The sequence below is a fragment of the Neofelis nebulosa genome, chromosome 1 (assembly GCF_028018385.1).
Source record: "Neofelis nebulosa isolate mNeoNeb1 chromosome 1, mNeoNeb1.pri, whole genome shotgun sequence".
In the NCBI taxonomy this organism is placed as follows: domain Eukaryota; kingdom Metazoa; phylum Chordata; class Mammalia; order Carnivora; family Felidae; genus Neofelis; species Neofelis nebulosa.
Genome location: NC_080782.1, coordinates 54,865,258 through 54,889,670, shown reverse-complemented (window position 1 = coordinate 54,889,670; position 24,413 = coordinate 54,865,258). Strand labels below are relative to the sequence as shown.

Here is a 24,413-nt window from a genome sequence, read left to right as displayed (position 1 = left end):
GAAATTGACTAATATGTGGAAATCACACAATAGAGTTCCAAATGACCAATGGGTCAAGAGAAATCACAAGGAAAATTAGAAAAATACATTAAAATGAATGAAAACAAAATACAACATACCAAAATGTATGGGATGTAGCTGAAGTAATACAAGAAAGGAAATTTATAACTATAAAAATCTATATTAAAACAGAAGAAAGACCTTAAGTCAGCAACCTAACTTTCCACTTCAGGAAACTAGAAAAAAAAAAAAAAAAGAGAGAGAGAGAGAGCAAACTAAACCCAATGAAAACATAAGAGGAGACAAAGGAGGAAAGAATAAATCATAACAGAAAGATATAGAAACTGAAAATAAGAAAATAGGGAAGAAAAGATAATAACATTAGAGGTATAGTCCAGGAGGTCCAACATCATTAAATGAATAAGAAAATAAAAGAAATGGAGATAAGTGAACCATACAAACAAGAACTATTATTATTATTCAAGAAAGTTCCCATAATGGAAGGATATAAGCTTCCAAATTTAAAAAGGTATATTAAGTTACCAGAAAAATGGATGAAAATAAATGTACATCAAAACACATCAATGTGAAAATTTCAGAACATTAGGAAAAATACATCAGAGCATACTAAATGGCTTGATTGTGAACAGTGCCTATAAAGCCATAATAAAATATACATTGCATATTGGAATACTAATCTAACAAATTTCAACTAAATTTATTGGAAAAATACGATTTCATTTTGTGGTAGGGATCAAGCAGGAAATAGAGCTAAATCTTCCTTGAGCTTTCTTATTTGAAACTGCATAGATAACACTTAAAATTTTTAAATCAACAAATAGCAATAAAAGCATGTTATTTAGAAGCATGATGTTAAATTCCAAAATAAGTTAAAATAACTAAAGTGGTTTCTCTGGAAGAGCAAAACAAGAAGACCAGAAGAGAGGGAAGCAGGACTAAAGTAAAAGAACACAGCACCATTTTAAAAGAGCAGGAAGATTTGAGGGGCGCCTGGGTGGCTCAGTCATTGAGCGTCCGACTTCAGCTCAGGTCATGATCTCACAGGTTGTGAGTTTGAGCCCTGCGTTGGGCTCTGTGCTGACCATGCAAAGCCTGGAACCCACTTCGAGTTCTGTGTCTCCCTCTCTCTCTGCCCCTCCCCTGTTCATGCTCTATCTCTCTCTCTCTTAAAAACAAATAAACATTAAAGAAATGAAAAAGTGAAAAAAATAAAGAGCAGGAAAACTTGAAATATACAGGGACAAGAAATATCCTTGCAATAGGAAAGTAGACATATTTACAATGAAAGGTGGGGCATGATCATTAAAGAACATATTGACAAATCTGAGCCTTAGCAGCATCCTAGAAGGCATTCTATTTTTCTACATAGAAATCATGGAGTCTCATCAAATCTCTCTCTCTAAAGGAGTGCCCAATGGGGACATTTAGAGGCCAACATTGACAGTGAGGGGACTTCACCTCCCTGCAGCATGTCCTGAAAGAGCTGCTAGGAATAAACATTGTTAAAGCATAAAAATTCAACTAAACTCTGTGCAGATGCAAACTGCAAGAGATGTAACAGAAAGGTAGAATTTTTCTGTGATTATCCTATCAACACTATGTCAAAAGAGAGACTCAAATACTCTGGGCCAGTGACAAAGATAAAACAGGCTGGTGACCTGGATCAGGAAAACAATAGATAGAAAACTCCAAGAGGAAGAACAAGAGATCACTCTAGCTGCTTCTAACAAAGGGATTCATCTACATACTCATAATGGGCAACTAGTAATTAACACCAAAGCTACATATGGTTACATATGCATGTCATTTGTAATTTCTTGTGGGAGAGTGCATATATTTACATAAAATACTTAGAAAATTGTGTATAGTTTAGTATGCAGCATCAGTTCACAACTCAATAAATGCTTTTATTATTTTCATGAAGTTCTAGATCGGAACTTCATATCAACTACAGTAAGTAAAATAGTAACCATCGTCATTCACACTCTGGGCTCCACACTGGGTAGTAGATAGGTAACTACTTCTTAACAAGTATTATCTGTGAACATTTTACCTACAAACAAAAGAGTAAACTATTAATGACAGCTCTCTAAATTTTTCTTGTCAGGCAATACTTTACATCATTTGGGATCACAATACATACTTGGGGAAAAGGAGTTGCAACACTTTAAAACTACTCTTCAAGCGGTGCCAGGTGGCCCAATAAGTTAAGTGTCTGACTTTGGCTCAAGTCATGATCTCAAGGTTCAGGAGTTTGAGCCCTGCCTCCGGCTCTGTGCTGACAACTTGGAGCCTGGAGCTAGCTTCAGATTCTGTGTCTCCCTCTCTCTCTGCCTCTCCCCCACTCACCCCCCATCTCTCTTCTATCTCTCTATCTCCCTCTCTCTCTCAAAAATAAATAAACATTAAAAAATTTTTAAAAACTACTCTTTAGGGGCGCCTGGGTGGCTCAGTCGGTTGAGCGTCCGACTTCAGCTCAGGTCACGATCTCGCAGTCCGTGAGTTCGAGCCCCGTGTCGGGCTCTGGGCTGATGGCTCAGAGCCTGGAGCCTGCTTCTGATTCTGTGTCTCCCTCTGTCTCTCTCCCCCTCCCCCATTCATGCTCCGTCTCTCTCTGTCTCAAAAATAAATTAAAAAAATAAATAAATAAATAAAAAATAAAAACTACTCTTTAATACAACAGCTAGAAACTTTTCTTTTGTGGCCTAAATCTGGCCCACAGACCTATATTAACTTTTACAAGTATTATTATTAAATTAGATGCCAAAATATAAAACTTGGAAGATTTTGGAAAATCCAGATTTATGGATTCATGTTTCTAAAAATGTTTAATAGTTGGTTAGAGCTAAGTAGAGACTGCCCACTTCTTTACCCCAACCCCTCCCCCCTGACCAGCATCCTACCCCGTCTACCTGGCCCCATGGGCATCTAACATTGGGGATCTTGGCTCTAATTGCAGGCGCAGCCCATCCTAATGGCCTAATGAAGCTTTAGGCCAATGGACCTGGTTTAGAACCATGGGTCTAGCTGACTCTACTGATGGTAGGTAATTTACTTACTATTTTAAACCTCAGTTTGTCCATTTTTAGCAAAGTAGGAATAATTTTGTCTTTCTCATAGGACTATTGTGAGGATTAACAGGAAAAGTGCAAGTATTTCAAATGCTTGGCATATTTATTCAATAAATGATTCCTTTCCTTGTAACTGAACTTTTAACCAATTCAAACACATTCAGCATCTTCAGTCTTTTGGCACACTTCTGAGTGAACTTTACATGCAAGTGATTACACAAGGAGTGATTGAAGATAAAAAGATGTGCATAACCCTTGCCTTTAAGAAGCATGTAAACTAGCAGAGAAGGTAAAACCTAAGAGCCAAACAAGGTAGAACCTGATACCACAGCACACCTATTTAGAAAGGTCAAATTCCAAAACCAAACCAAATGCTGATAAGGATGTGGATGAATAGGAACACTCATTCATTGCTGGTGCAAATGTAAAGTGGTACAGCCAGTTTGGAAGATAGTTTGGTGGTTTTTTACAAAACTAAACATATTTTTACCTTACAGTCCAGCAATCGCTCACCTTGGTATTTATCCAAAGGACTTGAAACTTTCATCCACACAAACACCTGCACATGAAGTTTATAGAAGCTTTATTCATAATTGCCAAAACTTGCAAGCAACCAAGATGTTCCTCACTGGGTAAAAGGATAAAATGTGGTATACTGAGACAATGGAATATTATGCAGTGGCAAAACAAAATGAACTATCAAGTCATGAAAATACATGGAGGAACTTTAAATGCATATTACTAAGTGAAAGAAACCAATCTGGAAATGCTAGATATGCTATGATTCTAACTATATAACATTCTGGAAAAAGCTATACTATAATACATGTAAAAAGATCAGCAGTTGCCAGGTTTAAGGTGGGCAGGGAGGGGTGAATAGGTAGAGCACAGATTTTTAGGGCAGTGAAAATACTCTGTATGATACTATAATGAACATGTCTCTATACATTTATCGAAACCCATAGAGTGACACAAGAGTGAACTATGGGCTTTGGGTAGCTATGATCTGTCAATGTAGGTTCATCAATTAATGGCAAGGCTATGCAGGTTTGGGGGCAGAGAGTATATGGGAAAACTCTTCATCTTCCCCTCTATTTTACAATGAACCTTAAACTGCTCTAAAAAAGTAAATTAAAAAAAAACATAATAAGGTGACAAGCAGGAGGGAAAATAAAAGGATAGAACATGATGAATGCAGAAGTAAAAACAAAATGCAATAGCTATACTGAAGTCACAGGTGATTAGGCAAGTGTTACTGTATTTTGTACAAACATTGGAGGTACTTTTCTATGTGTTACCACCTTCCTCACTTCCATCTATACCAGTACGGTGCAGGGGAGGGGGGAATAATCAAGGCTTCACTTAAAGAACTGAAAAACCACCAGTCTTGACAGATTCACTTGCTATATACCCAGCCATGTTCTCTACAAAAAGAAATAGCAGCTATTGCTGCTGTTTTAAGATAGGATGTCATACCTAGCTGTGGAATAACATTTGGAAGACTCTACTTTAGATCTGAGTATACATGGGGGGAGGGAGAAGGAGGCCAATTTTTAAGAACAATCTTAACTTGTCTGATGGGACTCACACTTCATCTCAAACACAAATGTGCTATTAAGTGAATCTAAAATAACTGATACAAATCTCTCCGCTGAGCCAGTGGGAAATTCCAACCTTTATAAGTTGGGAAGTGCTAAAACAGCAACCTTTTAGAAAAGAGTATCTATCTTTTTGAACTGTTTCTGGGGAATTGCATATAAAGCATTCTGAAAACAAAAATACTTCCCCATTTTTCCAAGATCTGTTTTGCCAGCTTGATACGAGGTTGCCCAGGACAGATATTGTCATGGCTCAAAGTGTTTGCAGAATTATATTCACAGTTTAAATGTTTTCCAATATGGTGTTTGAACATCAAAACCAGGAAAAAAAAAAACCCTAAGGAGATGGGAGGGGAAGATAAAAAGAAAAAAAGAATTTCTTAATTCTTTAGTTCCTATAAGACGTCTAAAGGAATTTATTTTCTCTACCAACATTCTTGTCACTTAATAATTTGATATAACTTTCTGAAAAATGTCTTTAGGAGATTTACATTTAGAAGAACTAGGCACAACATTTTGACTAACTACACTAAGCCATAAAGTGACATATTCTGATTGATTTTATATGGAAAAGAAAAACCATATGCTAAATGTTTCTGTCTTCTTATGGATGGGAAGTGTAATTATTGGTCAGGTCCCAGGAGTTTCAGAAATGGTTAAACACCCAAACTTCATCTTCTAGTTAAATCTGAGTCATTCTTCTAATGATTAATTCAGCTTTGTAAAACGATACTCCTGTGGCAACTAACTTGGAATAAGAAGTCAATGACAAAATCTTAACTTACTTTACTGGGTTTATATTTTGGCACAATTGTCAAAAGATAACTAGATTTTTTAAAAGTAAGGAGTAATTAATACATAGGAAGTCCAAGGAAGACTACAAAGAGGAATTAAGAATATTTGGAGCACATCCCTAATATGCGGAGCTGTTATGGACTGAATGTTCATGTCCTTCAAAATTCACATGTTGAACCCCCAATCCCAATGTAATGGTATGTGAAGATGGGAGGTAATCAGCGTTGGATGAGGTCATGAGGGTGGGGCCCTTATGATAGGATTATAGGGAGAGATAGGGAAAGGAAATCTAGGCTTCTCTCTCTGCCCCCACATTCTTACACAGAAGAAAGGCCATGCGAGGACACAGTGAGAAGGCAGTCATCTGTAAGCCAGAGAGTCCTCACCAGAATCATGCCAAACACGTTGGCACCCTAATCTTAGATTCCCACCCAGCCTATGGTATTGTGTTATGGCCAGCTGACTAATAAAGTCTGTATCCCAGAACAAAGTATCATGCTCTAACATCCTTTAGAGACATCTTTTGGGATCTGCTTGCCTGGCGCATATCCCTACTGCTGACAACTGACTCCTCCACCCACAGGGTATTGATGGGACTCCTCTCCTGTCCATAACTGACTGGTTTATGAGTAGAGACCTAGTGAACCATGCTGTTGTGAGCCATACTGGAGCTTGAGGCAAAAGGAAAAATCAGCAATAGTGATCCTGTCTACATTTATAATTTTGTATTTTGTTCATCATGCAGTTTTTTGTATTAATTTGTATTTTTTTAAACATTGCATTGAGGGGTGCCTGGGTGGCTCAGTCAGTTGAGCATCTGACTCTTGATTTTGGCTCAGGTCATGATCCCAGGGTGGTGGGATAAGGCCACATGTCAGGCTCCATGCTGAGCATGGAGCTTGCTTGGGATCTCTCTCTCTCTCTCTCTCTCTCTCTCTCTGTCTCTGCCCCCTCCCTCCTCTCATGTGTTCTCTCTCTAAAAAACAAAAATAAATAAAAAACAAAAACATTACATTGAAATATTATTTATCTGTATTATTGATATTTTTGGGCATCACCTTAAATTTTACACCCGAGGCCTTACTGCCTCATCTTAGTTTCATCTCTGCCGACAAAGCTAGGTGTCCCATGAATTTGGGAAATGGTCTAATAAAGACTGGTCAAGGGATCTTAAATGTATCCTCAACACTACATTTGGTCTGCAGACTGTGGCTATGTTTAGTTTTGCCATTAATATTGTTTAATTTGAATGCTTTTAAGCAAGAAATGCATTCTGCATATTGCCACTGTCCCATCACTCACTATTAACCGAAATGTGGCCCAGCTCCTGAAGGCCTTTGGGCCTGACTCTGGCCTAGTGAGTGGGAATGAATGGTCACTGAGAATGAGAATGTGCAGTCTGGGACCCTGTGATGCCACCATATTCTGCACAAGTGGAAAGAGGCAGGAAAATGTCCAATGGCATAAAGAAAAACGAAGCAAGAGCAAAAGAGAGACCTCTAAGAGAGATTAGAGTGTAAGCTTGACTGTGTTGACTTTTAACGTCCTGTTCCTATCACCCACCAGCAGCTCTAATTCTACCTCTAGTCTGAACCAAACACTCACGTGCCTTCTGAGTAACCCACTTCTCCCCGCCTCCTTCCTGGGCCACCAGCTCCTGATACATGGAAACTAACAATCCTAACCAAGTATCTTAATGAAGAGAAACCACTGTCCTTTTATTTTTTAATTTTTTTTACATTTATTTATTTTTGAGAGAGAGAGAGAGAGAGAGAGACAGAGTACAAGTGGGGGAGGGGCAGAGAGAGAAGGAGACACAGAATCTGAAGCAGGGTCCAGGCTCTGAGCTGTCAGCACACGGCCCGATGTGGGACTCGAACTCACAAACCATGAGATCATGACCTGAGCGGAAGTCAGATGCTTAACCGACTGAGCTACCCAGGCACCCCAAACCACTGTCCTTTCTTCCCTACTATTTACTGTGAAATGAGTAAATAAGCAATTAACCAAGTAAATTCTGACCTGCGCAGAGTCCCTAACCTGTAAAAACAGCAGCCATTTGAAAGGAGAAATGATCCTGCACTCTACAGTCTTTGTTGGGTGGTTCATAACCCTGTTGCAGAGAGAATATAGTTAACACTGAAAAACTGGCAAGCTCAGAAAAGCTGGATGAAGACAGCCTCCAGGAGCTATAAAGAATGCTGCCCAGGCTCATGCTGTGAATTACTGTTGGTATAATTATTCAGAATCAATTTTAATCAGGAAACAACACACTCATTTAAATAAAATGAAAATAAAAGCACCAGGAAGAAAACCAAAGTTTGATTCCAAGGAAAACTGAAGACTTCAGCCTCTGCAAAGAAAATCTAATTCTGCCAAAATTTAGTACATTTTACATTTAATTTTGCTCTGATTTATGACTGAATCTCCTGGGTACCAACAGTATATAAAAAACCATTAACTCTGTGGAGGCAATTGTTAGTTTTTATAATAAAAAATGCATACTGCTTATACCATTATTGCTTAGGAAATTAGGGAACAGAGCTCCTAATACCCTGTGTGTGGAATACTGTAGCAAACCACTTAACTTGCAATAATAGAGTATTGACTGGGTACAGTGATCTGTGAGATACAGTCACAGTCAGATTAAGCTACCATCACACTGTGCTCGATAGAGCTTCTCTGATAATACATTTATTCCAATTTAGCCAAAGAATTCCCAACAAATTAGCTTTGAAAAAGCCTAAAAGCCTCTTCCTATAAACAATTTATCATTTTCCCTCTTTCACTTTGTTTTCAAATATGTAATTAAAAGACTGACTTCTTTTCTCCTACCTACCTACAAAATCTTTCAGACTCTGTATTACTGAGCCCTCGACTTAAACGATGTCTGAATTAAGGGGGTTTGTTTCTAAGGCTAATTCCATGTTTACCAAATAAAATCACCATACAAAAAGCATGGGTTATCATTCACAGGTCTTGAAAGTATAACAGAATAAGTTTAAAGCTTTAAAAATGCCTTTCACGTGAACGACACTAGCCCAATAGTGTCAAAACATATAAGTGCACATGCTCTTTCTCAATATAAGCTGTGAATGGTAACCCTCTCCCTCTTCTTCTCCATCTCTTTTCCCCTCTTCCCCTCTTTCCCTCTCCCTTCTTCCTTCTCCTTCTCACACACACACACATCACACAAACAGTCACTCACTCACACACAGACTTTTCATTACTCCCTAGTTAATCGGCTGAAGCAATCTAGCATATTATACAGTGACAGGATATGGTAAGATATCTTCTGGTACCTGTCACTACTCTTTAATGGACACTGGAACATTTCATCTGAAGCCTTTCCTTTGCATCCTAATGCTGAAATCTATTAGCATTGTGGACAGATTCTAAGCATCCATGCCAGATGAGTTTAGGTAACAATAAAAGAGGTATCTCCTCTGGAAAATGTATCCAAGTTACAGGTCACAGGAGGAAAAGCCTCAGTGGGTATGACTTGGTAAACAAAAAACTGGCATGTCCCCAAAACATTCCTCTTGCTTTATCATAATTGGCTTTATTCCTTTGACTTCAGGCATCATCTACCTCCAAAAATTATAAAAATGTGGGTCTTTGGAACATATTTGGGGAGGATTCTTCATGGGTCTCTTACCTTCATGCAAGTTTTCAGAACAGAGGCACTGACAGTTTTTTCCCTAGACCATCTTGTCAAGGATGTTTGAATAGCAAATAGCCTTGGAAGATAGAGTCAGTTTTCCTCTGAAACAGAGGACAGATTTGTTTTCTGACCACTTTAAGAAAGATAACGTCTCCCTCCAAGGCAAAGGTTGGTCAGGTTTGCCAATAGCCCTTTTTTAAAAATTGGGGTTTTCGGGGCGCCTGGGTGGCGCAGTCGGTTAAGCGTCCGACTTCAGCCAGGTCACGATCTCGCGGTCCGTGAGTTCGAGCTCCACGTCAGGCTCTGGGCTGATGGCTCGGAGCCTGGAGCCCGTTTCCGATTCTGTGTCTCCCTCTCTCTCTGCCCCTCCCCCGTTCATGCTCTGTCTCTCTCTGTCCCAAAAAGTAAATTTAAAAAAAGTTGAAAAAAAAAATTTTTTTTTTAAAATAAATAAATAAATAAATAAATAAAAAATAAATAAATAAAAATTGGGATTTCCTAAGCATGACATTCCTCAACTGTGACATAAGCCCAATGCATGCATAATATTCCCCTAGGGCCTCCTCTGCATCATCCTATGGGACATGGGGTCTAGGGGAACCAATGAGATTGTGGAGCTCTGCCTGCTCAGCTATAAATGATAAAGTCTTTTGTCTCCACCCAGGAGTCTCATATCTTCAGCCAGTATCTATGAAACTGTCATGGGCTGACTTGTTAGTTTGCAAGTAGGGTAAAATTTCAGACCATCGCAGTTCTGGACACTCACCAGACTTTATGAATTAACATGTAACTTGAGTATGACCAACTCTTCCCTCACAAAAATAACAAATTACTTGACTCCTGAATTTTAATGGTTCTCAGGTGTGCTTAAAATATTCCCCAGTCATGGGGTGCCTGGGTGGCTCAGTGGGTTAAATGTCCTACTTTGGCTCAGGTCATGATCGCATGGTTTGTGAGTTGGAGGTCTGCCTCAGGAGGTCTGCCTCAGGCCCTGTGCTGACAGCTCAGAGCCTGGATCCTGCTTCAGATTCTGTGTGTCTCTCTCTCTGTGCCCTTCCACCCCTCTCCTCCCCACTCTCTCTTAAAAATAAACATAAAAAAAATTTTAAATACATTCCCCAGTCCTGTTACTGCCAATGGAATGCCTCACATGTACTCATGAACCAACATGTCAACTGTAGCCCTTACACAAAATTGTCATGTTCTCCCTCTCTGTGCCAACTGCCTCCATAGGTGTTCTGGGCTTCTTGTCAGCAACTGCTGACCACACCCACCCTGTGAGTGGCAGTATCCATGGAAGAGCAGAGAATTTTCCAAGATGTCAATTCCAAAGATGCCAAAACAGTGCTTAGAGACTTCCCTCTCTTCTATTCTGTGCCATACTCTGACATGTAGGCCTGAAATACCATTGCTTGGGCAGAGAATCCCTGAAGCCTCTTATAAGAAAAAAAAATGGGGCTCAGTCGGTTCAGAGTCCAAGTCTTGATTTTGGCTCAGATCATGATCTCACAGTTCATGAGTTTGAGCTCCCTATTGTGCTCTACTGACAATACAGAGTCTGCTTGGGATTCTCTCTCTCTCCCTCTCTCTCTGCCCCTTCCCTGCTCGTGATCTCTCTCTCTCTCAACATAAATAAACAAACATTTAAAGAAATTATAGCAACTTTTGACCAGGGACCCATTAATAAGTGAACTCAAACCCATTTCATTGTATGAAGCAGAAAGACAAAACAAGACCCTCATCATTTTTGCCTCTCCTCCTTCATGTAAGCTTTATTGTAACAAAACTCCTTCCTTCAATCAAACTAATAATCCAATTTTCTTATATCAAAAGGTAAAGATAAATTCTAGGCAAGTATCTAAACCCTCCATTCATCCTATTAAAAGTTTTATTACAAACCCTTTTAGTTTATAAAATTATCTGCCAACCAAGGAACAGAGAATTACACCAAAGAAAATGAGGCTGCCTGGCTGGCTCAACCAGTAAAACGTGAGACTCTTGATCTGAGGGTTGTGAGTTTAAGCCCCATGTTGGGTGTAGGGCCTACTTAAAAAAAAAGAAAAAAAATTAAGAAAAGGAAAACAGAACACATGTTGGATAATATTGTAGAAGAAAACAGAAAGGGGGGAAAAAAAGGCAAAAAGAAATGGTCCAGACTTTATAGGTACATGGAAAGTGTGCACCTAGGCATTGAACAAGTTCCTCACAGAAAGGACAACAATGTCAAGGTTATCTTCATTTTGAGCACCGCTATACAGGGCAACCGTTTTTTGCATATGTACCCCAAGCTTTGAAACTGTAATGTTTTTATCTAGATGGTGATGTTCATTTGTATATTCAAATATGCTACCTTGTGATTATGAGAAGCGATATGTGTGAAACATAGGTGGAATAGAGTAATTGTACAATATGAAGCTAACTCAAGACTAAGTTTTTATCTCTCATTTTCTGTCTCCATCCTCCAGAAAAGAAGAAAACGTAGACTTGCAAGGAATAAGAATACTATCTGGATTAGAACACCTCCCAAATTTCACATTCAGTCCTGCCATTCAAACAAGGATTTGGAAGCATTTTTCCTAAACCAATAATTGAGTGGTGTCTTCCAATTTCCAATTTCTCCCAGAACTTAACTTTTCTTTCTTTTTTTTTTTTTAATTTTTATTTGTTTATTTTGAAAGAGAGAGAAGAAAACAAGAGCAGGGGAGGAGCAGAGAGAGGAGACAGAGAATCCAAAGCAGGCTCTGCACTGGCAGTACAAAGTCTGATGTAGGGCTCAAACTCATGAACCGTGAGATCATGACCTGAGCCAAAGTCAGATGCTCAACCAACGGAGCTACCCAGAACTTGACTCTTCTTAAGCCATTCTACCACCTTTATCCCCTTTGCTCTTTGAAATAAGAATAAGAGAAACTGGATGAATTGTATATAGTCACAAGGAGATCATGGGGGGGTTAAACGTATGAAATGAACTGTAAAAAAAAATTAATAAATATTGTTTCAAGTCATGGGGTTTTCTGAGAAAAATCCACAAATAAAAAAATACCATCTAGAAAGTTGACAGTTTTACAAATTGGTCCATAAAACAGTAATGCTCCATTTTTTTTTACTAGCCTAAAAATTGTTTAGTTTTGACAGAAATGACCCAAGTAGCAAGGACTTTATTTCTATAAGGAAAGTGACAAATACGGAAAATATAGCCAGGACCAGTTTTTGCCAAAAAATCAGAGGAACTAAGTTACTTCCAGATGAGGATGAAATGACATCTAACACAACCTAAGAGTGATTTTCTTGACAGAGATTCTCAAGAAGGCTGTACCATCACCCACACTTCTAGATCTTTCTGCTACCCTGACCCATTTCTGTAACCCCAAGTTTGAGCCTATATTGATCACTGAAACAATGCTCAGGCTACACATTCAAATAAGAAAATTTTCATCTGAATCTTCATCATGAAAGAGGAGTTTTGAGAAAAATCTCTTATCCTTAAGAAACAGATTCTCCCAAGGCTGAGCCTTTTTTCTGGGAGTAAGTTAAACTATTATAGAAATACTCAGGGCGTGCCTAGGTGGTTTAGTCGGTAAAGCGTCAGACTGCAGCTCAGGTTGTGATCTCGTGGTTCATGAGTTCTAGCCCCGCATCGGGCTCTGTGCTGACAGCTCAGAGCCTGGAGCCTGCTTCAGATTCTGGCTCCCTCTCTCTCTGCCCTTCCCCTACTCATTCTCATTCTCTCTCTCTCTCTCTCTCTCTCTCTCTCTCTCTCCTGTCAAAAATAAATAAAAACATTAAAAAAAATTTTTTTTAAAGAAATACTCGGTGCTCTGCTGGATCATGTATGATGAGGTCAACAGCACAGGTTTGGTGGAAGCCAGTCTCATGTTCAAAGCCCAGCTCTGCCATGCCTAAGTGACCTTAGGAAAGTTATTAAGATAGTCCTCAAACCTAGTTTTGGTATCTCTAAAAATATGAATAATAATACTACCAAACATGTTGTCCATGAAATAAAACTGTAATGATCAATCATAATATATGAACTAGAATGGCAGAATTGTCAAAGGTCTCAAACAACTTTAAGCAAGAAACACATGGAATAACATGCTTTGAGATGAGATACACAAATCCTTGCAGAAAGACAAAGAGGCATTAAAGAAGTAAACAGTTATTCACAACTTCTCCTTCTGGAGCTGTTTTGCTTCTCCAATCTCTAGAGGCTGTTGAAGCTTCAACTCCTATAAACAGGAGCTGACAGGTAATGAAAACAGGCTCAAAACAGCAGCTGTGGGTCACATAATCAGCACCGGCTGAGAAGCCCTAAAACCTCGTCCTGGCTCCCTGCTGATTGGCCTTGCTTGGGGCACCCACTTAACCTCTCTGAGACCCTGAATCCTCAGTTGTAAAATGAGAGATTGAACAGCATAGGTTCTAGAAGGTCCATTGGAGCTAATGAAAAGCATTCTCAATTTCTACAACTCTACTAAATCAAACACACAGATGATCCAAAAAAGATTGCAAGTCAGATTACCTTTACCCCAGAGAAATCGAGCTTGCATTACAGGGAGCTCATGCCTTGTTTGGCAATGAGCACACAGATCCACTGGGCTGGGCATCCAGGTGACCCTCATTTCTGTATAAACACTTCTGCTGGTGCCAAGAGCTGCAACCAGCCTGGAACCAGAAAGGAAGAGATTAAACTGAAGGCACAAACACCTGCCTCAATACCTGTAGGGAGCTCTAACCATCTTGACAGGCCAGTTGTGGTAATTGTCCTGTCTTATCCAATAAACCAGCTATTCGAGCACTGAAAGGCTGATGGCTCCTGTCAGTTGACCATAATTCCAATCACTTCCATTGCACATATATGTTTTATTTGCATCACACCTGTACCAACACAGACCAGGAGAGACCAATTAAACTATGATTAGTATATATGCCACCTAAGTCTGACAAAGGGCTGTTCTCAATGAAATCAAAGAACTATGTTAGGGAAAGCCAGATGATAGTTTAGGTGTGAGAGGCTAGTACCAATGACATTGAGAATACACCAAAATATCCCATATTTTGAGACATACCAAAATAGTTCTAAAAGAAATAAGACTTGTTAGTTATGTTTTCTACCACTCTCGGTAGATGAAAAACTTTGATAGTACGTGTTCAGACAAAGAAGAGCATTCCATTTTAAACGTTTGCTAGTAAATAAAGTGGCAAAGGAATAGGATCCTGTAGCTTAACTTATATAAGTATATCAATTGCTGGGGCATCTGGACATTAGCATCTGGATACAACATCATCTGGACTATGGAAACGCCAAACACAAATATAGGCAAGGACATTGTCCCAACTTGCCTCTCCAACTGTATTCCTTAGGGTAATGCCAGCTGCTTTTAAAAATAAAACTGTTACATCCCATGAAAGTGTTCCTGGTGAGTAGGCCACTCTCCTCCACATGGAGATTTAGAGAACAAGGGTCCTTCCATCTTGTGACTCGGTCAATTCCTAGGCCTCTGGAATCTCCTGTATCCAGATGAGAGACAGGGGAAAGGAGAGTAAGAGAGACACTGGCATTTTAAAACTGGCCCAGGAAATAATACTTCTGCTCCTTTGCCAAAATGGTCACAAGGCCACATCTGCATGCAAGGAGGACCAGAAAATGTAGTCCCCTAGGTGGGCAATTTCCTCCCAAGGTTGATCCTGTACCATGGAAAACACAGCACTAAATTTTTTTGGAGAGCTATTCTCTTCTACAATCACATACTCTCTTATATAAATATTTCTACTTAGGAGCTGTTTTTAGATCCCAATTATTTTAACTTGTACCTTATCATTGACTAGAAGTGTTACATCACATATTCCTACCTCATCATCATTAGTAATTTTATATAGTATCGTGCTGAATTTGTTTTTTCAAGATATTGGAGGATATCCAACCAGACAATAAAGATACCCACAGGTACGCTATTAGGTCCAGATGTAATAATAGAAGCAGGAATACGGTACCATTGCCTTTCTTGTGAGGAAAGAGAAACTACTGATTTGTCTTCACTTTTTTGGCTACTCTGATTCCAGTATGGTGATAGCCTGGTTATAATGTCTAACTTTGCCTCAGGAACCTGGATCATGATGTGAGTCCAAACTAGCTTTGCCATCAACATGGCAAAGCTCATTTTGACACTCGTGCCGAAATCAGGGTTACAACTCATGGCTGTGCTAACTGTGGGAGGGGAGTATAGATGATGGTTAGAGGTTGTGGTCCAAGATGATAGATGGCATGCAAGAGAAGGAAGAGATGTGTTAAGAATGCCTTACTCGGCATATCAGTTGAAGTCTCAAACTCCAGCTTGGCTTACATTTCTTATTTGAATTGTATCTTGTACATCACCTTTATAAGTGATGGAGCATCCAGGGATGGCTGGACTTCGTGGGAAAAAGACAACAGACTGATCAATGTAAAAACAGAGCAAACCCCAAAAACTGTCATTCACAGGAGCTACACTGAAGGAAGCAGGAGAGTGTTCACAGTCCAGGTGATAAGAACCACCAATCCCCACTTTATAAAATTGTAATGGCAGTGTCTCTTTTGTCCCTGTGTATAGCTAAGAGCCCCACCAAGATGTGTCTTATGGACAGCCAGTAGGAGTAGCTTATGTCACTCAAGTAGGGAAAATGAGACCACGAGACATTCAGGAGAGCAGGAAAAGACAGACCTTGAATCATAACTTAGCAAACTTCAAAAAACCTGTTTAAAAGGGGTATTCCGATAACATTTGTTTCAATGAGATCATAATATTTGTGCCATAAAGCACAGACTCTATGAGCTGCAACTTTTGTCCAGGGTAGTAAATCATTAAGGATCTCTGGGCTTAAATTTTTAACTTCTAAAATGCATGATGTAAAGTTCTGTTGATTATAGAGAATCTGATTTTCTAGTCAGCATCCACCAAAAGCAGCAACAGAAAATGCCTCTGTAGCACAGTTCTGCTGACTTATGATCCCTACTTTGCCGACTCTCATCTGCTTCTAGGCACAGCTGTTTTTAAATGGAACAGCACTTTATGCAAACAGTGCCAGCATGGCCTCAGAGCAAGAAAGCCCAGAGAATAGGAGTTAGAAATCAGTATTTTATAGTTGGAGCCAAGAATTTGGACCATCACCTGCTATTTTTGATACCTGTGATCTTACATGGCTTGCTCTTTGCTGAAATGCACTGCCTGAAGCAGATCTTAGAGAGATGTTATGGCAACCCAGTTCTCTGAGTCCTTGTGAACATCTATGAGCCTGCCAAGAAGATGAGCAAATAGAAGGATAATGAAGAAGGTTGTGGTATGCACAGCGCCTCCTCTATCTTTGCTCAACCTCACGGAGAAGACTGCACCCAAGTCTATAATTACAAAATTAGAATCCATGTGAGTTTTGTTTTTCTATAGAGTTCAACAGTGCATAGTTTCTATTAAAAAAAAAAAAAGCCTAAACGTAATGAATCCACTCTGTAGGATGCTTGGAAGAGAGTAGAATTTCAGAGCCAACAAGATTGGAGTCATCAACAAGAGTAGGACCCTTGGAAAACTAAGAGAAGCATACTCCTTAAAGAGCAACACTCCCTTTGGGACCCGACAGAATGTTTCACAGTCCTCAACCTCCTCTCCTCAGCCCCTGGCTGCTGGCTACAAACTGCCATAATCCTACATCTTCCAAGACTTCCTAAGGCCAGGATTTAATCCATTAGGCAAAGTATAAATTGTAGTGTTTAAGAGCAAAGGCTTTGGAATAAGTCTGCCTTGTTCTATATCATGGCTTCACTACCTACTATATGATCATCAGTAAGTAACTTAATTTCTATTAAGCCTAATTCACACATGAAGGAAAAAGAGCTATAGATAGATAGAGAGATAGATAGATAGATAGATAGATAGATCTTCTAAAGTAAATAGTAGTCACCTCTGGATGGAGGGATTAGGCTTTAAATTACTTTTATTTAATTTATCTGCATTTTCTAAAAATATTTATAATTGAGCATACTTTATTTTTGTAATAAGGAAAGCAAACATGTAATATAATAAACTTAACTAAGGAAATGAAAGCTTAAGTGAAATAATTGTTTTCATAGAATAATTCTTTAATGAATGCAAACAATAGTTAGATTTTAACTTTGTTCCTCTAAATGTTATAAAAATGCCAAAAATCAATTTGAAAATTAGTTGATGGGCTTAATTTTAAAAAAAGGCAAACAAAACCACAGCACCAATGTAGTAAACTAAAATATGAGGCCTCCCCCATCTCCCACTTGGTCACTTGGTTCCATTCCTCCAGGCCTTAACTGGCATGGAAACTAGCTCCCTTGACAGTCCCATGGTGCTTCATATACCAGACTCTGTGCTATTTTCCAGATATATACCTCCCAGGCTTACCACAAAACTGTCCTTCCAAAAGATTCCAGCAAAATGAAACATTCTATTGGAATGTTTTTAAACAAGTTATTGAAACACAGAAAGGACATTGCTTTCAAAGTTTAGCCTATTCCAAGAACCCTGTTGAGATTCTTGGCTCATTCTCCAATAGCTCTAACAAAATCCAACTGATAGAGGCAGTCTAACTTCATGATAGTTGATGGAGCACAAGACAACCTGATCATCAAGGAACTTCATCAAGGAAAAAACACACATCATAAGATTGACAGCAGACTCCCAAAGAAATGAGAAATCTACAATCCCATGCATACAAAAGAGGAGACGAACAGAATTACAGAATAATCCTCAAATAAGAGAATCGGGCATAGCGGGCAAGCCCTGGCAGAGACAACATATACTGTGATTGCCCATGAAAAAATTAAAGTGCTGGAAAACAACTGCATTGGTCCCTGCTTTCAAGGTGACTTCACTATATTTTGAACGACAAGCTTCAAATCTATTACTCTAAATAAAGTGGAGGATATGCCTCCAAATGCCCCCAGATGAGCTTTGGAACAATGTCATTGTAATAATGGTAGTGTTGCATGAAACCACCCATCCCAAACTAAAGTTACTCATGCAACTAAAGAAAAGGCTCCACAGCCAAATGTTCCTCTGTTCTCCTGCCCTGCATAGCTATAGAGCCGCTCATCCCATAATCACGACTCAATTATCTACCAAAAGAATGCCTATTTTCACTTGTGCTGGAGAAACCCATTCCAAACTCCAAATTCTATATATAAGCAAGAATGTCAAAGTAATAAAAGCTGAAAAGAAAAATAACCAATCCTTATAAACAGAGCTTATAAACAATATGGAATAGAAATTTAAATATGTAATAATTATCTTCAAGAGATTTGATAGGATTTATAGCTATAAAAGGGCTCTTTGAAAATCAATCGTCAGTCTGCAAATTAAAACCATAATTGCTAAGATTTTTTTACACTAAATATATCAGTGAAATACCAAAATGGAGATCAATTAAAACTGAATTAACCACATAAAAACCTATCAAAGAGAGAAATTATAAGACTAAAAACAAGAATCATGATAGAACTAAGAACTTAGATCTTTCAAGATAGATCTCAGAAAACCAGTATCTGTCTACCATGAATTCTAGAAGAATGACAAACATGTAGAGAGAATATAATGAAAGAAATAAATATCAATTTTCCTTGACCTAAGGAAATGTTCCACAGGACATGGCCCACTGTGGAAAAAATAGCTAGTTGCACACGAATAGCCTTTCTCCCTGACTTCTTTTAATAGAACCCTGAGAATTTTAGCTAATCACAGAGGACCAGGCCAAATGATCTGTCATCCTCTCTTGCAAACCGGTCTTGTGACAAAATTCTCACCAGTAAAATGTGGATGAAAGTGATATGTGCAATTGTAACTCATTTTCTTTTTTTTTTTTTTAAATTTTTTTTTCAACGTTTTTTATTTATTTTTGGGACAGAGAGAGACAGAGCATGAACGGGGGAGGGGCAGAGAGAGAGGGAGACACAGAATCCGAAACAGGCTCCAGGCTCTGAGCCATCAGCCCAGAGCCTGACGCGGGGCTCGAACTCACGGACCGCGAGATCGTGACCTGGCTGAAGTCGGCCGCTTAACCGACTGCGCCACCCAGGCGCCCCTGTAACTCATTTTCTGAAAAGAATGACTTCCACTTTCCCACTCCTCTTCCTATTAATTGAAATGCAAATGTAATAGAAATGGATATTTTAGACCAAAGATCATCTAAAATAGTCATGCCCATTTGTTTACTGTCAACAGGCTGCTTTTGCAGTACAATGGTAGAGTTGAATAGGTGTAATAGAGGCCTTATGGACAATAAAGTCTAAAATACTATCAGGGTACCTGGGTGGCTCAGTCAGTTAAGTGTCTGACTGGCTCAGGACATGGTCTCATGGTTCATGGGTTCAAGCCCTGCATGGGGCTCTGTGCTGTTGGCTCTGAGCCTAGAGCTTGCTTCGGATTCTGTCTCTCCCTTTCTCTCTGCCCCTCTCCTGCTTGCACTCTCTCTCAAAAATAAATAAACACTAAAAATAAAAATAATAATAAATAATAAACAAAATAAAATACTATCTGTCCAGTTGCAGAAAAAATTTTCCAACTCCTGGTTAAAATTTCAAAGAATGACAACATATGTGTTGGTAAGGATAAGCAACCAGAATGTGCAGCATTGCCAGTGAGAGTGTAAAGTATTAGAGGCACTTTCCGATACTGTTTAGAACACAGTGTTAATAAAGTTAAATCCACAGCTGTCTTGTTACACAGCAATTCCACATCTATGTATATTTCCAAGATAAGTGAGTATATATCCACAAAACACATGTTCAAGACTGCTCAAAGCAGTTTTATTCATTATAATCAAGAGTGGATAAATTGTGATATATTCATGCGGTGAAAAGCTACACAGCAATAAAAAGGAACAAATTACTGTTACACCTAATGACACAAATTAAACCCCCAAATATGCTAAGTACAGGACAGATACCAATAGAATTTACTATATGATTTCATGTATATGAAGTTCAATAAAAGGAAAAATTAGTTTATGAGGATAGAAATCAGAATGGTCAGTGTCTGTCGAAGGTGTGTACTCACTGGAAAGGGCATGAGGAAGTCTTTCGGGGTGCTAGAAAGTTCTAGAACCTGATCCTGGTGGTGGTTACATGTACCTACATTTGTAAAAATTCAGCAAGCTAGGCACTTAAAGTTTGTGTACTTTATTGTATACATGTCATAAATGAATTTAAAAAAAAAAGAAAAAAGCTGAAGTAAACAAACAAAAAAGAATCAATGTACAAGATAGTTACTGTTGATTAATTTTTGTCAAAGAAACAGTGCAAAGCAGCAGATTAAATATATTTCCTGAAAATGTAGGACTTAAAAATGTAACAGGCTAGGGGCACCTAGGTGGCTAATTCAGTGAAGCAGCCTACTCTTGATTTTGGCTCAGATCCCTATCTCATGCTTAAGATTATCTCCCTCCCTCTCCCTCTACCCCTCCCCTCTTCATGTCACGCTCTCATGTGCTCTTTGTCAAAAAAAAAAAAAAAAAAAAAAAGGTAACAGCTAGAATAAGAGCTTATTCACTTGCTTAAGAGATAAGACTATGTGCTCCTTAGTAAGAAAGCAACTTCTAACACTAAAATATTTTAAAATAAATAAATTGAAGCATTCAGTTTCTAGAGAATTTTTTTTTATTTTATTTTAGAGAGAGAGAGAGCACTCATGGGTGGGGGAGAGGGGCAGAGAAAAGAGAGAGTTTGACAGAGAGGGATAATCCCAAGCAGACTCCATATTCAGTGCAAAGCCCAAGGAGGGGTGAGATCCCATGACCCTGGGATCATGACCTGAGCTGAAATCAAGAGTCCAATGCTTGACCGCCTGAGCCACCCAGGCACCCCAGAGATAAGCCTACTAAATCATGAATAAAAAATAAGTCAATGACAGCAATATTCAACAAATATTACAATGTTTAGTGAAAAGAATAAGACACCAAAAATGCACACAGTATGAGTCCATGCATATAACAGTCAAGAACAAACAGATTTAAAGTGTGTACATTCGGAATGCATGCTTAGGTGGTAAAGCCATAGGAAAACAGGAAAGCGAGTCTCATTAAGTCAGGAGAGTAATTACCTTAGGCAATAATAAAATAGAACTTCCCTGAGATAAGAAGTGATGGAAGAGAGGAGCTTCTGGCATGCTGGTAATGTTATTTCTTGATCTACATGATGATTACACTGATGCTCATGTCATTACTATGTTAAATTGTACATTTGTGTAAGCACTTCTTTTAATGCATGCTCTATTTCACATAACCAAAAGGTTTAAAATGAAGTAAAGATACAGAGGATTTGAATAACAAGGTTCATCACAATTACATATATGGTCTTTCTTCATATATAAGTATGAATAATATATTCATAGAGACAGTTATAAATTCATATGAATTAAATATGTAATATACATTTTTTAAACTTTATTTTGAGAGAGAGGGAAAGAGAGAGCAGGGGAGAGAGATTTCACAAACCATGAGATAATGACCAAGAATCGGATACTTAACCAACTGAGCCACCCAGGCACCCCTATAATATACATTTTATATATGTATACATGTGTCTGTGTGTACCAAACAGAGAAGACACATTGCATTCAAATGCCTATAAAACATTTTTTTCAAAAGTCCATCATATACTTGACCAGAGATGATTTCATCTTTGCAGCAGATCCATAGTGGCTGTGAGTTTCCCATGCTTTCAGTTTCCAAGATGAAGTTTATGTGTGTGTTGCTATACTGTCATTATTTATTGAGTGTATGGTAGGGGTTGGGAAGATAATTCAGCTTTTCATTCATAGATTTCAAGGCACCAGGAATCACATCCATCCACACTGGACATAGGACAGTGCATTATCCTGAAAGCCTGGACTTTGACCTGGATGAGGTAAGTGAATGGGATTCTGGATTGTCTTTCTTAGGGAACAGTATGTGAAGAAAGGTGTTCTGAAATATTTAGAAGCCAGAGGAACGAAGTAGGGTAAAGATGGCTACAGATCACCAAAAATCTGTGTTACACTGCCCCACATAGTGTAGAGTTGTCTCAGAGAAGTGGCTGGTCAGCTAGGGACTACATTTCCTAGTTCCTCTTACCCTGAGTGGTAGTCATGTGACTACATTCTAGCCAATTAAATGTAAACAGAATTGATAACCATGACTTCCAGACCTGACACATAAAGACCCCCACCCAGTACTCTATCCATATTGTCACTTTTCAGCTGGCTAGAATGGACATGATCCCCCAGGGTGACCCTAAAAACTACTTGTTTAGGGGTGTTTGGGTGGCTCAATCAGTTAAGCATCTGACTGATGATTTTGGCTCAAGCCATGATCTTATGGTTGTGTGGTCAAACCCTGGGTCGGGTTCTGCACTGGGCATGGAGCCTGTTTAAGATACTCTATCCCTCTTCCTCTCTTACTTTCTCTCTCTCTCTCTCTCTCTCTCTCTCTCTCTCTCTCTCTCTCTCACTCTCTCATACAGTCCCCAAATGACTGTATGGATATGCAGGTGACCCTCTCTAACTTTCCACCTACACGGTACTCCTTTGTGAGCAAGGAAGAACTTCTACAGTATCTGAGCCATTATTCATTTTGGGCCTATTTGTTAGAATAGTTAGGCTACACTAATTAATGCTGGGGAAAATAATAGTACCTACTCCACTGTGTGGTAGTGGAGGGTCAATGAAATCATGAAAAAAGAAAGCACAGGGCCTCATACATCTTAAGTGCTGAGTGTGTGTTAGCTTAGTAAGTACCCAGGAAATTATGACAAGGACTTTAGAGGCCTCAGAATGATTAAGTTTCAAGAGATGAGCTCTTGAAAATAAAGGAAAGTGATTGATGACAGTCTAGTCAGTCCATTTCTTTCAGTTAATCACTCCTTCCTCAAAGAATCCTCTGGGCTTGGTTTTAGGAGCAACACAGTAGGCAGCCACAGCACATCTGAGCAAATAAAGCTGTGAAACCAGCTTGATATGCTAACATTCAGGGACAATGATGAACCAGCTGGAGACTCTGAGATGAGTCCCTAACATGAGTGAACACAAAGAAGGGAATCCTACATAAATTCGTGTGCCAAGGTAAAGTTTTTTTCCCTGCTTTTTCCATTTCTGCTTTCAGCAAGCGCATGTGCACGTCCACACACGCGTGCATACACTGACACGCAGATAGATGGCCGCACTGCAAAGAGTATTGGTGATTTTATTGATGGGTCTCTCAAATCATCACTAAAACAAAAATAAGCTGTTCACTTCACAGCTGGAGTCAAATGGAGTGATGACAGTTGTCTCACCCTTCTTTGATGATAAATGAGCCTTCCCCTGCTTACGCGGGTCCTTGACCCAAATTCACAGTTATTCCAGTGACCCAGGCAGACCTTTGAGAAGAAAAAAAGACACACTCACAAATGCCTAATGAAGCTTGTCTCAACTATTACTATTGTACCCCGTCATTCTAACTATAATTGATTTGCTAAGGTAGCTTTTTTTTTTATAAACAGCCTAGCAGACAAAATACCTAATATAAATTAAACACATCTCTCTCTCTCTCTCTCTCTCTCTCTCTCTCTCTCTCTCTTTCACATTTCACCAGCCTTACTATCCCATGTTTATTTTAAACTTTCTATGAGCTTTCACATTCTCCTTTTTTATCTTGGAAGTAGGCAAATAAGTGTCTGGCCTTTAAAAATGCCTTTGGTAATAGGATCTTAGAATCACATAAAGAGAACTTCATCCCCTAGACAAGCTTTTTCATAAGGCGCAAATTTCTGTCGATTGAAGGTGACTATCTAGAATCATCTTTGAAAATAGTTGGGAAACTACATCAGAGCTTTATAGGAATAAATGCCATGATCAAATAGCAATGTCTACAAAGACAGAGTATGGTGGCATATTAAAATATAGTCCTTCTTAGTTAAAGAAGAAGAATACATAGAAAATTTCCAGAAAGCAAGGTATCTAGCCTACTGTGTAGATATAGATATAGATATAGGTAACATATATAGATACAGGAATCAATATATAGATATTTAGAATCTGAATCCTTCAAGGAAGATAATACAACTACACTTCAAAGCACCTTCCCCGAAATTGCTTATACTTGTTGGTTGTTTCCTACAACCATCTACTATAAACCCCTTGTGTTTAAAAATGTAGAAATAAAATTAAACAGCTTACTCAGAGAAAGAGAGGGAAAGAGCTGTGAGAAGTAACGGCCTGAGATTTCTATGTTCCTTTCAAGAAGCAAACTCCCTGAGAG

At 38.8% G+C, this 24,413-nt stretch overlaps 1 protein-coding gene across 7 annotated transcripts in view; it reads right to left on the bottom strand.

The window, feature by feature from the left end:
- The window catches only part of MAT2B (methionine adenosyltransferase 2 non-catalytic beta subunit), a 153,054-nt gene that overhangs the window by 13,427 nt on the left and 115,214 nt on the right, over positions 1-24,413 (bottom strand). For 5 of the 7 annotated variants that reach the window (XR_009259575.1, XR_009259566.1, XR_009259572.1 and 2 more), the window contains one exon: positions 13,669-14,657. The gene's annotated coding sequence lies outside the window, so the exon portion shown is untranslated. The remainder of the gene's footprint in view (positions 1-13,668; positions 14,658-24,413) is intronic. The other 2 variants (XR_009259581.1, XR_009259591.1) reach the window with 1 other exon arrangement.